This window comes from Peromyscus eremicus, chromosome 9, assembly GCF_949786415.1.
Source record: "Peromyscus eremicus chromosome 9, PerEre_H2_v1, whole genome shotgun sequence".
In the NCBI taxonomy this organism is placed as follows: domain Eukaryota; kingdom Metazoa; phylum Chordata; class Mammalia; order Rodentia; family Cricetidae; genus Peromyscus; species Peromyscus eremicus.
The window spans coordinates 53,871,109-53,883,604 of NC_081425.1; positions in this window are offsets into that span (position 1 = coordinate 53,871,109).

Sequence of the window (12,496 nt, forward strand, 5' to 3'; positions counted from 1 at the left end):
CCAGACACTACGATGTAATGAAACCAGTGTAGGGTTTCTCAGACCACAGTGGTAAAAGGTGTGGGAGGGATGTGTGAATGGAACACATAGCCGTAGTGTCAAATTCAGCAAAGAGTCCAAGATAACGATGGGCTAAGAATAGACTGTGTGATTTTCAAGCCCCAGTGGTATCCTCCAAGGAGGTGCTTCCAAGAGGAGCAAGGTCAACGCAGAAAACAATTGGTCAAAGAGCAGAGAATATAGGTGGACTGTTCAGCCACAACAGGCCCCGCTGAGGACCTATCCCCAGTTGATGGCTTATGGGGGAGGTGTAGTTACGCTTTAGGGGATGACAACATGCCCATGAGTATATGGGCAGAACAAATTGGAATTCGTGAGTTAAAAAAAGGGGTGGGAGGAGGGAAATGTGAAGTCGAGAAGGGGTGGGTCAGGGTGGAATTAGCAAAAGCAGTGGGGAGAGAATACATATTAAAAGCATTGTATGAAATTCTTAAAGAATTCATAAAATGTTATGTGTTTAGTTTTATATATTACATATATGTATACACACACATAAATATATATATATATACATACATACATACATATATGAGCTATAACCAAATCTAAGAGCACAGGGTCTAAACATGGCAGGATGTAGACTCCTGAGGAAAATAGGAGTGAAGAACCAGAATTATCAACAGCGAGCAAGGGCTGCCCAGTTGCTTGCAGAATACTATGAGACTCCACCAAGTGAGTCTGATTATCTGAGTTAAGCAAGTGCTGTAGAAGGGAAGGCACTCAGGACAATTATCTCAACAGGAGCCCACGCTTCACCTGGAGCAGCCAATCCCTTGCTTCCATACTGCTGCTGCCTGAAGTGATGCCCTGCATCATTTGAAAGCAACACCAAAATTATCTAATTAAGGTAAATAAAGTGGCTCCATCTCTCCTGGAAACTGCGTCGAGGCTGCTGAGATTCTGAGTTTCAGAATGGTTCCGGGCTCTTCAGGAGATGGTCTCCATTGATGAGCTCCTTTGCCCCAGGCATGAGGAGGGTGTGGGGGCATTGGTGCTGCTCATCTTCTATCTTCCCATGAAGTAGTTCATGCTCTAATAGAAGATGCATTAAGGCCCCGACCCTAGGCAGGGGAGAAGGCTCAGTTCATAAAAGTACCTAAGGACAGGAGTTTGGATCCCCAGAATTCAAGTGAAAAGGATAGATACAGATTCCCAGCTACGTAGAGGTGGAAACAGGGGGATCGCTGGGGTTCACTGGCCAGTCAGCCTCACCTATGTGGTGAGTTCTAGTCGAAGGAGAGACCCTATCTCAAAAAGCATGGTGGTGGGTGGCAGCTAAGAAATGATGTTTGAAACTTCTCTCTCTCTCTCTCCCTCTCTCTGTCTTTCCATCTGTCTGTCTCTCTTTGTCTGTCTCTATCTCTCTGTCTCTCTGTCTCTCTATCTCTGTCTGTCTCTGTCTCATTCTGTCTCTATCTCTCTCACCTCTGTCTCTGTCTCTGTCTCTCTATTTCTGTCTCTGTCTCTCTGTCTCTGTCTGTCTCTGTTTCTCTCTCTTTCTCTCTCCTTCTCTCTCTCTCTCTCTCTCTCACACACACACACACACACACACACACACACACAGTGTATATCTGTTCCCCACACGCAGCTAAAGGCAGTAGAAAACTTCCTGACCTTCAAGCCAGGACTCTGCAGGAAGGGGGTTGGTTCCGACCATATTAAAATGCTAAGAGCAGCCATTGGTGGCCTTTTTAGTTTAATTCATTGTCACAAAAGAGATTCTGGCCAAGAATGCCACAAATTTAAAACCACTGCTTGTCTTGATATCTTAATGTAAATTATTTATACTCTTTCATCCTGGCGACAGCGAGGGGAAGTGGATGAATCAGCAGTTCCTTTGCAGAGCTAAGCTGAGAACAAAAAGCAGCCAAATAGCAAGGATAAGAAAAAAGGGGAGAGTTGCTTTACTATGGCAATTACTTTCCAACCATAGATTCCTGGTATTTCCTCCTTAAATGACTAGATGTCAGCCCAGGAACAGTTGTCCCAATTAGCTAACGGCACATGGGAGGCAGGTCAGCTCTTTTGTTGCTGTAAGAAACCAAACAATGTCCCTAAGTGGCCACAGAACATGATCCTCCAAGGACAGTGTCTCCCACTCCCTCACAGGGCCACCTGAAGTCCCGTGTGGCTTTGTCTCCAATGCATAGCTTCATAGGCTCTCGTGGGCCGGAATTAGGAGAAGAATAGAACTCACTGATAGCACAAATGTCAAGGAGCCTTCCGGAGAATGGAACCTCTGTTAAAATGCTCAGGTCTGGCTGTTGCCTATGAGAACATTGTTCTGGGACTGTAACTTTGAAAAACTACGTTTTCTGAGATCCTGGGTTCATTTAGAGTGAGCACAGGGGTGGAACAGGATGCCCTTCAGAGTGTAGCCTGTGGAAGAGCAGGGCAAAGTAGGAAATCTGCCTTTGCCTGTGGGTATCTGGAGGAGAGGAAGCCCTTCCAGAAGAGAGGAGACAGGCGACAATGGACTCCAAAGTGAACTCCTTCTAGTGCTATTTAGAAACGTCTTTACCCACTGTGGAGGAAGAGCTACCGGCAAACTGCTGTGTGGACATCCATTGTTTATCTGATAACGTTATTCACGAATTCTTCTCCTGACTCATTCCTCGCACACCCTGCCCAGACCTCCAGTGTGACAGAACCTTCTGTGAAAGAAACCTGAGGAGGAATAGTCAGCCCTGTGTGTGTCCAGGGCCTAATGAGATCGACAGATAACTAGAAAGGGGATTATAAAACACTAGTTATATAATGCTCAGGGATCACCGGAGGATGCCTGAGAAGTATCTGATTTTAACATGATGTATTGCCTTCCTCCTGGTTTGATGTGTTCCTTGTCAAAACCTGGAAAGCAGAGAAGAGCACCCAAATGATTAGCAGTCAGTTCTGTCTGGTGACAATACCTCATTTAGTGGAAATGCTTTCCTTCCTGTGTGCCTGGTACCTGACCAGACACATTTTCCACAGGGACTCAGTCTAAACTCCAGAGAGCAGGAGAGAAACCCCTGAATTCTCAATGCTGCAGATGTACCTGAGACTAGAGTTGAAGACAGGGCCATTGAGACAATCTGTTCTGTAGCTTCAGGCCCTCAGTTTAACCTAACCTCTATTATTGATATTACCATTGCTTATTATTATGACTACTACTATAACTAGTCAACATCTCTAGGTTCCCTGTTAGCTTTCTGAGCCTAGGATCCTTACCTAGTAGGAGTTTTTGATTAGTCTATAAGATTAAGGTTGGTGCATTTGAAAACCACACCATCCAGGTAAAATGGGGCATATCCATGCACAGTATACTTAAAGAGCACTGGCATTATATAGAAAAGATTACTGAAACTGCATGCTTTATTAACAGCTTCTCCCAGACTAAAAATCCTCCATAAATAGCAGCTTTTGGAACCAAAGGAGCCGGCAGATTGACATGGAAGCAAGCTGCTTTGACGTGTGGAAGGTTAGGTCCTGAGCCCCAGCTCCTTCAGATTGCTCGCTGAGCAAAAGCTGTTGTTATAAGCTGGTTTCTTACACACACACACACACACACACACACACACACACACACACACACACACCAGCCCCCTGCTGCACTGCATGCCATTAGCATTCAGTATCAAATCTGCAGACTGGAAATGACTGCAGCAATGGCCACTTTGAAAATCCCACTAGATCAGAGGCACTGACTTTGGCCCAAAGAAGGTGATGGATTACAGGGGGTCTTAGCCATGAATTAAAGCATGTAGCATCCAACGTCTTTTCCTTAGCAGAAAAGAAGTAGAAGCCGCAGGGTGAAAGTGCATGGACATATCCTTATTGATCTTTTACTCCCAACCTGATGATTATGAGGAGGAATAAAAGGCTGCAAGACCCTAGCACACTGGATTGTAGTTGCACGTCTGTGTCTGGCCTTTTGCTTTGGTTACTACAACCGAAGCTCAGTGATCTATTAAGAACCCTTCATCTTCAGTGACTATGAAACAGATTTGATGAAGGAGTTTTTGATGTGAGAAGCCTGGGTCCAAACAGCTTGAAATCAGGTATGTGTAGGCAATGTCATTAGTCCTTGGGCTTCTTGGGAAATGGAAGGTTCAAATACAGCTGCTTGTGATCATTCATCTGCGAAGCAGTGCTGTAGTAAAGATCCCTGGAAGGCTAGCACTTACAAGCACGGGCAGGCTGGAGAGATGGCTCAGCTGTTAAAGGCCAGCCAGCTCACAGCCGAGAAGACAAATGCAGGCAGTGTTTCTGTGCTTTTGCTGATTCTGGAAACCCCGGCAGCGGGGGATTTTATTCTCTTGCAAATATGCTATTTTTTGACAATTAATTCTCCCAAAGAACATCCATCCTCCCCCAGTTCCAATGGGATTTCGTATCTTCAAAGACATCCCTGTGAAGGAGATACTGCTCTCTAAGTCATCAGCTCACTCAGGATGCTGGCACTGAGTTGATTGTCTCTAGCAATTTTTTAAAAAAATACCCAGATGCTTCTAAGAGCCTTTTGAATATGTATGATTCAAAGATTAATTGTGTTAATCCAGGCCAATTGATCACCTACTCCCATTTAATTAACAATAAGGGAGCATGACAGGAGATGGGTTATTAGATAAGTTCTTTATCAAAGACTAAGGAGAGAAGACAGAGCCTGATGGATTTGCGGGGCTCTCCAGAGAAAGCCTGTGGGAGCCTTCTGTGAAGCTGATCAAGGTGTCTTTGTTCTGAACATAGTAAACTGCAGCCTCTGGTGGGCAGAAGTAATGCATGTCTTCCCATAAGCAATTCAGCCTGAAACTCATGAATCCTCCTGCATCCAAGCCTCTGGTGCAAAGATATCTCTTCACTATGGAGCCCCATTTTTTTCATCCCTCTGACCATCCTAAGCAAAAGCAATGCAACATCTCTAGTGATGGGGTGTCCTTCCCAGGCCATCGATATCTCCGGGCAGAACTACACTAATGGATTTGAAATCCATTTTCCTCCGTTGTTGAAAAGCACTGTACTCCCCAAACTGAGCATCCTATCCTCTTGGGATAAAATAGGCAGCTTCATAGATGTCTCTGAACACATCACTAAAGGAAGATGTCTGGGACCTCCCTGATGCCAAATGGGCTTGCAGCAGCAAACTCCAGTCTAGCTTCCAGAAGGAAGACAGGTGAAAGTTAAGTCTGAGAGACGTGTGTCTATGGCAGACCATGCACAAGAGAGGGAGGCAAAAAATCCATAGCATTTAGAGTGGTAACAGTACTATTTACTATCTCTGAATATTCAGTTTGATGGACCAACTAGAGAGGTAGTCCTCATTTAAGGAGAGATTCAGCACGAAAGTGGGACATGGGGTTGGGTCATAAGTGAGACACCAGAATAGATTCTCAGTTGACTGGGCTTTTAGGTCAACCAGTAGATCAAGGACTTGTGGCAGAAGCAAGGGCTAGAATCTGCATTAGATTTTTCTAGTGGACTTTATAGTTTAGAGTAGTTTTGAGATCACAGAAAAACTGAGTAGAAGGCACAGAGGTTTCCTCTCCATCCCCTGGCCCAACTCATGCAGAGTGTGGTATGTTTGTTTCAATTCATGAATGTAAACTTGATGAAGTTGTCAGTTCAAATCCGTAGTGTATATATACTAGGATTCTGTTGTATGACGAAGAGATGTGAACGATGTCTGTTCACCCTGAAGAAACTACCCCACCAAAGTCTAGCTGGGTGAGCCAACGGGTTTACAGGAGGATGACTCAAAGGCAGATGCATCACCAAAACGTCCACCCCAGCATAGGTGATGACTCACAAAGCTGCACCCAGGAGGTCCAGCTAGCAGGCAGCTCCACCGGAGTCTCCACCCCGCAGCAATGGCTCACTGCTTTTATAATACTGAGGTGGGGCCTAGTGAATCCTAAGTTTCTTAACTTAATCTAGTCCATTTCGTACATCTTAGCGCCTCTCAACACCCTCTAGGAGGTGACATTTAACCTGAAGAAAATGGCTACATGGCAGGCTAGTCTTGTGTTTGCACCTTCTACAGGTTCCAACACACAAAGTGCCCTGAATTGGTCATCACACAGAACAGTTTCACTGCCTGCCCTACTCCGCCCCACCAACTGTTGAAATACTCTGACAGAGTTGATAGGGCTCAGAGCTCCAGAGTATAATCCATCATAGCATGGATCTCATGACAGCAAAAGCTTGAGAGAACTGGTCTCATTACATCCACAGTCAAGAGCAGAGAACAGTAGATGAACACATACATACGTGCCCAGCTCGCTTTCTCCACTCTTACACAGTTCAGAATCTGCTGCCAAGGGAATGGTGTCACCCACAGTGGGCAGGGCTTCCCATCCCCATTATCATGTCAAGACAACACCATACAGACATACCAATAGGCCAGTGAAATCTAGACAATTCCTCACAGACATACCCAGAAGCTTACCTCCTAAGTGTCCAGTTGACAATTAATGGTAACTATCGTGTTGCCCTAAAAATCCCCACTGAGCTGCCTCTTCATCCTTATTTTCCCTGCAATCTCTAGAAACCACTGGTCTTCCTCCTGTCTCCATAGTTCTACCTTTTCCTGAATGTCACTTAGGTGAAATCACAGTTTATAGCCTTTTCCAACTGGCTTCTTTCATCTAAGATCACTCTATCCTTTTTTTACAGCCTTCCCTCCGTGTGTGTGTATATGTGTGTGTGTGTGTGTGTGTGTGTCTGTGTGTGTCTGTGTGTGTGTGTGTGTGTGTGTGTGTGTGTGTGTGTGTGTGTGTGTGTAGGCATGTGCCTGCAACAGAGAGTGTGTCAAAGTCAGAGGACAACCTCAGGTGTTGTTCTCGCCTTCTATCTTGAGTCAGATTTTCCGGTCTCTTGTTTGCTATAGCTTTATAGCTAACTGCCCTGAGAGCCTCCTTCCATTTTGTCTCTTACCACAGGAGCATTAGGATGACAGATACATGCTTCTGTGTCCCGCTCTATGTGGGTTCTGCAGATCTGAACTCAGGAGTTCATGCTTGCCTAGCTAGTGGTTTACTATTGGGCCATCTCCATGGCCCAAGCAATCCACTGTGGTCTAGGTATGCTACATACAGTGTGTTCATTCACTTTCTAGAGCTATCTTGGCTAGTCCCAAGTTTGGGCTGAGGAGGGCGGCCATAAGCGTCCGCATGTGAACCCTTGGCTAGACTCCTTTGAGACCTGACATGGTTTGTCTTCCAACTTGGTTCTTCTCACAGTGACTTGGATCTTCCCTTCTATCTACTCCCTGTGGAAACCTGTGACTCACAGTTTGTCACTCTCCTGAGTCAATGACATCTTAGAATCAATAGAGCCAAATGTTAAAGACAAATTTGTGGGAGGGTTTTTCCAACACTAACGAAAGCCAGTCCTTAGAGGCTAGTTTGCCTGGAGGATGGAGCCCGTGGCCATGCCTCAGATGCCAATGCCGTCACTCATCCCCTTCAGGCCTCACTGAATCTTAGTCTTTGGGGGTTTCAGAGGCTTCTTTCTTGAATGTCTTAAATGGATCAGTTCCCTGTGCAACTATAGAATGGTCAAATGTGATGCAAGAAGCTGGGAGAATGGATGAGGTGTAGAGAACTTCATTGAATTGTGAAATGTTTGTGGCTACATTTTTCCAAGGCTACAGTTGTGTCTTGTGTTGTCCATTTGAAAGTAGATAGAATGGAGACTCTGTCCCCATTTCATAGCTCTAGAATATGAAAGTGACTCAGGACGTGAACAGTCCAAGCTATGAAATACTTATGCCTGCCTGAATGGGAAAGAGACCACTTCTCTTGGTACTTCTTCAGGATAAAACATGCCCTCTACACATTCCCTAGAGATGAGCGTTCCCAGGGTGGATCCATAGCTGTTCCAAGACCCCTGCCTTCCCCAGTCTGCCCAGGTACCTGGAGATGTTGTATAAGATGCTATGTAAGAACCTACCATGTGATGTCAAGCTTGTTTATGTGTTTATATCTTCTTTTGATGAAAATATTATTCAAAACCAAAGGATGTGCCTAATGGTCCATGTTCTGTTGCTATAGGAAAATATTCAAGACAGGGTAGTTTATCAAGAAAAAAAGTTTTGTCTTGACTCAGTTCTGGGAGCTGAGAAGGTGTCATTATCTTCCTACTTCTGGCAAGGACCCACATGCTCCATGAAGGGAAAAAGAGGAGACATGTGTATGTGGACAAGGAGGAGACAAATGAGCTAGGCAGCTCTTGGACAACCCACATTTGAGGTCGCTAACAAAGACCTCCAGGAATGACATTAATCTCCTCATGAGGTAGGTCCCACATGACCTTATTACCTTTCTAAAGCTATACCATCACACTGACAATTTAAATTTAAAATGTAGCAACAGGCTATCAGTAAATATTTGCTAAATGACATATGCATGGAACTGAGAAACAGCCGTTAGTGTGTATGCACTACTAGGGAATTGGAATGAAAATGTGATCTTGGCCCTGGGTCTGCCAGCTTTGACTTTTTTGCATGGGCTATTATAGCTATCTCATTCAGAATGACTAAACTGTTTCAATAAACGTCTTGACTGTATTTATTCCTGAGGGTTACTGTCCTAGGAAGAAGATGCATAGATCATCTGGTAATGAGGGAGAGAATCAATTGAGGTCTTCATAGCTTCCTCAGAAAACCATTTAGTGTGGATACTTAGTAAAAAATAATCATACTGTTTTGCTAAGTATTTGTGCTGTCACATTGTAGAAATAAAAACTAGTGGAGATTGTAGCAGTATCACTTGTAACTCCTAGCACATGCAATCACAGTCTTAATCAGGGTGACTGGGAGGGGACAGATGAGAATGGGAGGGATAAGAAAGGAAGAAAAGTAAAAGTCCTTAGCTACATCAGCAGTGTGGGGAGCATCCTCATGAAAGCTGCTGCAGTAGAATTCTGTATCCCTCTGGACTCGGGGCAGATGCACTGTTGGGTGTGTGTGTGTGTGTGTGTGTGTGTGTGTGTGTGTGTGTGTGTGTGTGCTTATGTGTTCAGAGGTGTCAGGAGAGTCATAAAAGCCATCAACAAGCTTTCTGTACTAAAAGTTCGATCAGCAGGATGACTCATCTCTTCCAAAAGAACCCTCTTGTTACGATTGATGCCTAAATCAGTTCCTGTCGGCTAATGCCTACATCCCCCCCAATGCTCAGAGAACATAAAGAGATGCTGTCCCAGGAAGAGCATAGCAATAGCGCTTACAGGACTGCACGTGAAGAGAAACTGAAGTAAGATTTTTGATATGGTGTCAATGGAGAAGGGTGGGGGGAAAAAGGCCTAGAGCACCGGGTTAGAGGACACTTTCCCCATCTGCACGGTCACAAGCAGGCTTTGCTGCCTTGAGCAAATTATTGTGGCCTCTGTTTTCTCATCTCACAAGTAAGCTTCCCTAATCTTTAATATCCCTTCTTGATATGTGACCTGAGAGCTTCCATGCATTTCCTCTCATAAATTTTGATGTTAGGTTTTCTAATAGAATTTCCTCCACATGACAGACCTAATGTTCATTCGTCCATCGTTCCTCCATGAATATTTATTAAGTGTCTACTGTATGTCAAACCCTGTAATGTCCCCGTATTGTGCCCTCCCTGAAAGCAGGTTCACTTTTGTTGTGTTACTGCCTCATTCATTGACACTGGATGCTCAATACATGTTTGTCGGGTAGACTTGAATAGGATCCTTCAGTCCAAGCGAGAGGTTAGACATGGTGTTTTAGTGCAATCACATCATTTCTTTAGACATAGCCCTGGAAGGCCAGGGTGATAGCTCACCCAGTAAAGTGCTATCCTTGCATGTGTAAAGATCTGAGTTCAATGCCCCAGAACCCATTTTAAAAAAGAAAAAAAAGCTGGACATGGACATGGTGGCACACACTTTTAATCCCAGCACTGCAGAGACAGACAGGTTCTTGGGGCTCACTAGTCAGCTTGCCTATCTGGTGAGTTCTAAGCCATTGAAAGACCCATGGAAAAACAAGCTAGACAGTATCTGAAGACTAACACCAAAGGTTGTCCTCTGGCCTGTACACACGCATGAACACGTGTGTGTGTGTGTGTGTGTGTGTGTGTGTGTGTGTGTGTGTGTGTACACACACTCAAAGAAATAAATTCAATTAAGATGTTCATGGACACTGTTCTCAAAGAATCTGAAATGCAGCGGGTTCCAAGTAAATGAGGTGACCATTTTCCTCTAAGTTGACCTAGGTGCATGGAGTTCTGCTTTGTAACCTCTTTGTTATGAATCCAATTCATAACCACACGCATCTCACATCTCTCCTAAACTAACACTGCTTTGGTGCTCTGAAAAGTTGTTGCAATGCTTAGACGCTCACTCTGTGGGAAATTACGCCTCAATACCTCCCTGGTAGCATGAAAATGCATCACAGCTCAGGGGACAGGCCCCAGCCCACTGGATTGAAGCTCATATTGGCTACTGATGGCAAGCTGCTATCGGCAAGTGAATTGAAACCTCTGTGGAACCTAGTTTTTTGTACACACCAAGTACTCATCTTCACCTTTCAATCAACACCTATTGAGTCATTTGAGGGCAGGTATCTGACAGGCTGCTCACCACCCAGGAAGGTGTCAAGGACCAAATCTGTAGTAGCTTACCTGATAGCGCCCCCTGTGGGCTCAGACGTTTCAATGCTTTGTCTTCAGCTGGTGGCACTGTTTGGGCAGGCTTGGGAGGCGTGGCCTTGCTAGAATTAGTGTGTCATTAGGGGCAGGCTTTCAAGCCACACACCATTTCCAGTTTGCTGTCTCTACCCCAAGTTTTCTGTTTGAGACGTGAGCCCTCAGCTTCTGCTCCAACCATTTCACCTGTTGCCCGCTGCTCCCACTAACCATGGATTCTCACCCTCCAGAACTGTAAGCCTAAACAAATTTTTTCTTCTATATGTTACCTTGGTCATGGGATTTGATCACAGCAATAGAAAAGTAACTAATACAAAATCAAACGAGACATGGCATGGTCAACACCTGGTATGTATTGTGTCTGAGGAATAAATACCTTTTGAGTGTCAATTACTAAATGGGGGGTCTCTTCCCAGTAAATCCAGTCCCATCCCCACCCCTTGATTCCAAAAACTGGACTGCAGTGTCAACAAAGAGCTAGAGCTCAGAGCAAGGGACCCCTAGCTTTCTGTCTATTCTGGTTAACCACTCTCAACCCATACCCATCATACCATAACTGGCATGATGAGAAAAGAGATCTTCTACATGACCCAGCTATATCACTCCTAGGTACTTACCCAAAGGACACCACATAGACACACCACAGACACAGCTACACACCAGTGTTCCACTGTTCACAGTGGCTAAATGCAACACACCTTGGTGTCTATTAGCGAGTTTATAAAAGTGTACATATACACAATAGAGTGTTTTAGCCACACACACACAAAAATGAAGATATGATGTTTTCAGGAATGGATGTAACTGGAAATTATCATATTAAGCAAATTAAGGCTGCTTCAAAAAGACAAATACTTTTCTTTTTTTTTTTGTTTTGAGACAGGGTTTCTCTGTGTAACAGCTCTGGCTGTCCCAGAATTCACTTTGTAGACCAAGCTGGCTTCGAATTACAGAGATCTGCCAACCTCTGCCCCCTGAGTGCTGAGATTAAAGGTGTGCACCATCACTGCCCAGCTAATATCTTTGACCCATCTGTGATACCTATATTTTATATACATACATAAAATCATGTACATATATATGACATAAGAGCAGAAGCTAATCTGTCTAAAGAAACATAGAGAACTAACATGGGAGAGGAGGGGGAAGAAAGGGGATTCTCAGGTATGGAACCCCCAACTTGCTCCTACAAACGTCCCATTTCTCTCTCGCCCAACCCCGCCCTCTCAGAGAATCTCCAGCAGAGAAGAGCCAGCAAAAGGCCCAGTTCCACATTCTTGGAGAAGGTGGCAGCTCCTCCTCTGAAGTTGCCAGCAGCCCAAGACCCACCTAAAAGTGTACTATACTTGAGCACAAACCCTGCTTATGGAGGACACACTGTCACCTGGACTACAGGGTATAAAAGTGCCCTGCTTTAGTTCAGCCATGTGATTTTCTCCTGCCCCCTCTCTCACCTTGATCTCTGGGGGCTGGAGGACTCACCTGGGAGTGGCTTTGCCCAAAATAAACCTGGTCTTTTACTTTTTAAATTCAACTTGATCTGGCTTACTGCGTTGGCCGAGAAAGCTATTATTGGGGTACAGGAAACCTATTAATGCTCAACATGTAATACATATTTGCATGAAAACTTGAAGTTAAATCATACTTTTAAACAGAAAAAAAAGGTGGGTAAAAAAGAGATGTCACAAGACACACACTAGGGACACCGTTCTAGGAACAGTTCAGTTTAGTTCTGTTTCGTTCAGACTCAGCCACTCGGAATGTGAGCTAACAAAAGCTGCAGCTGGGATTCTAGGCCT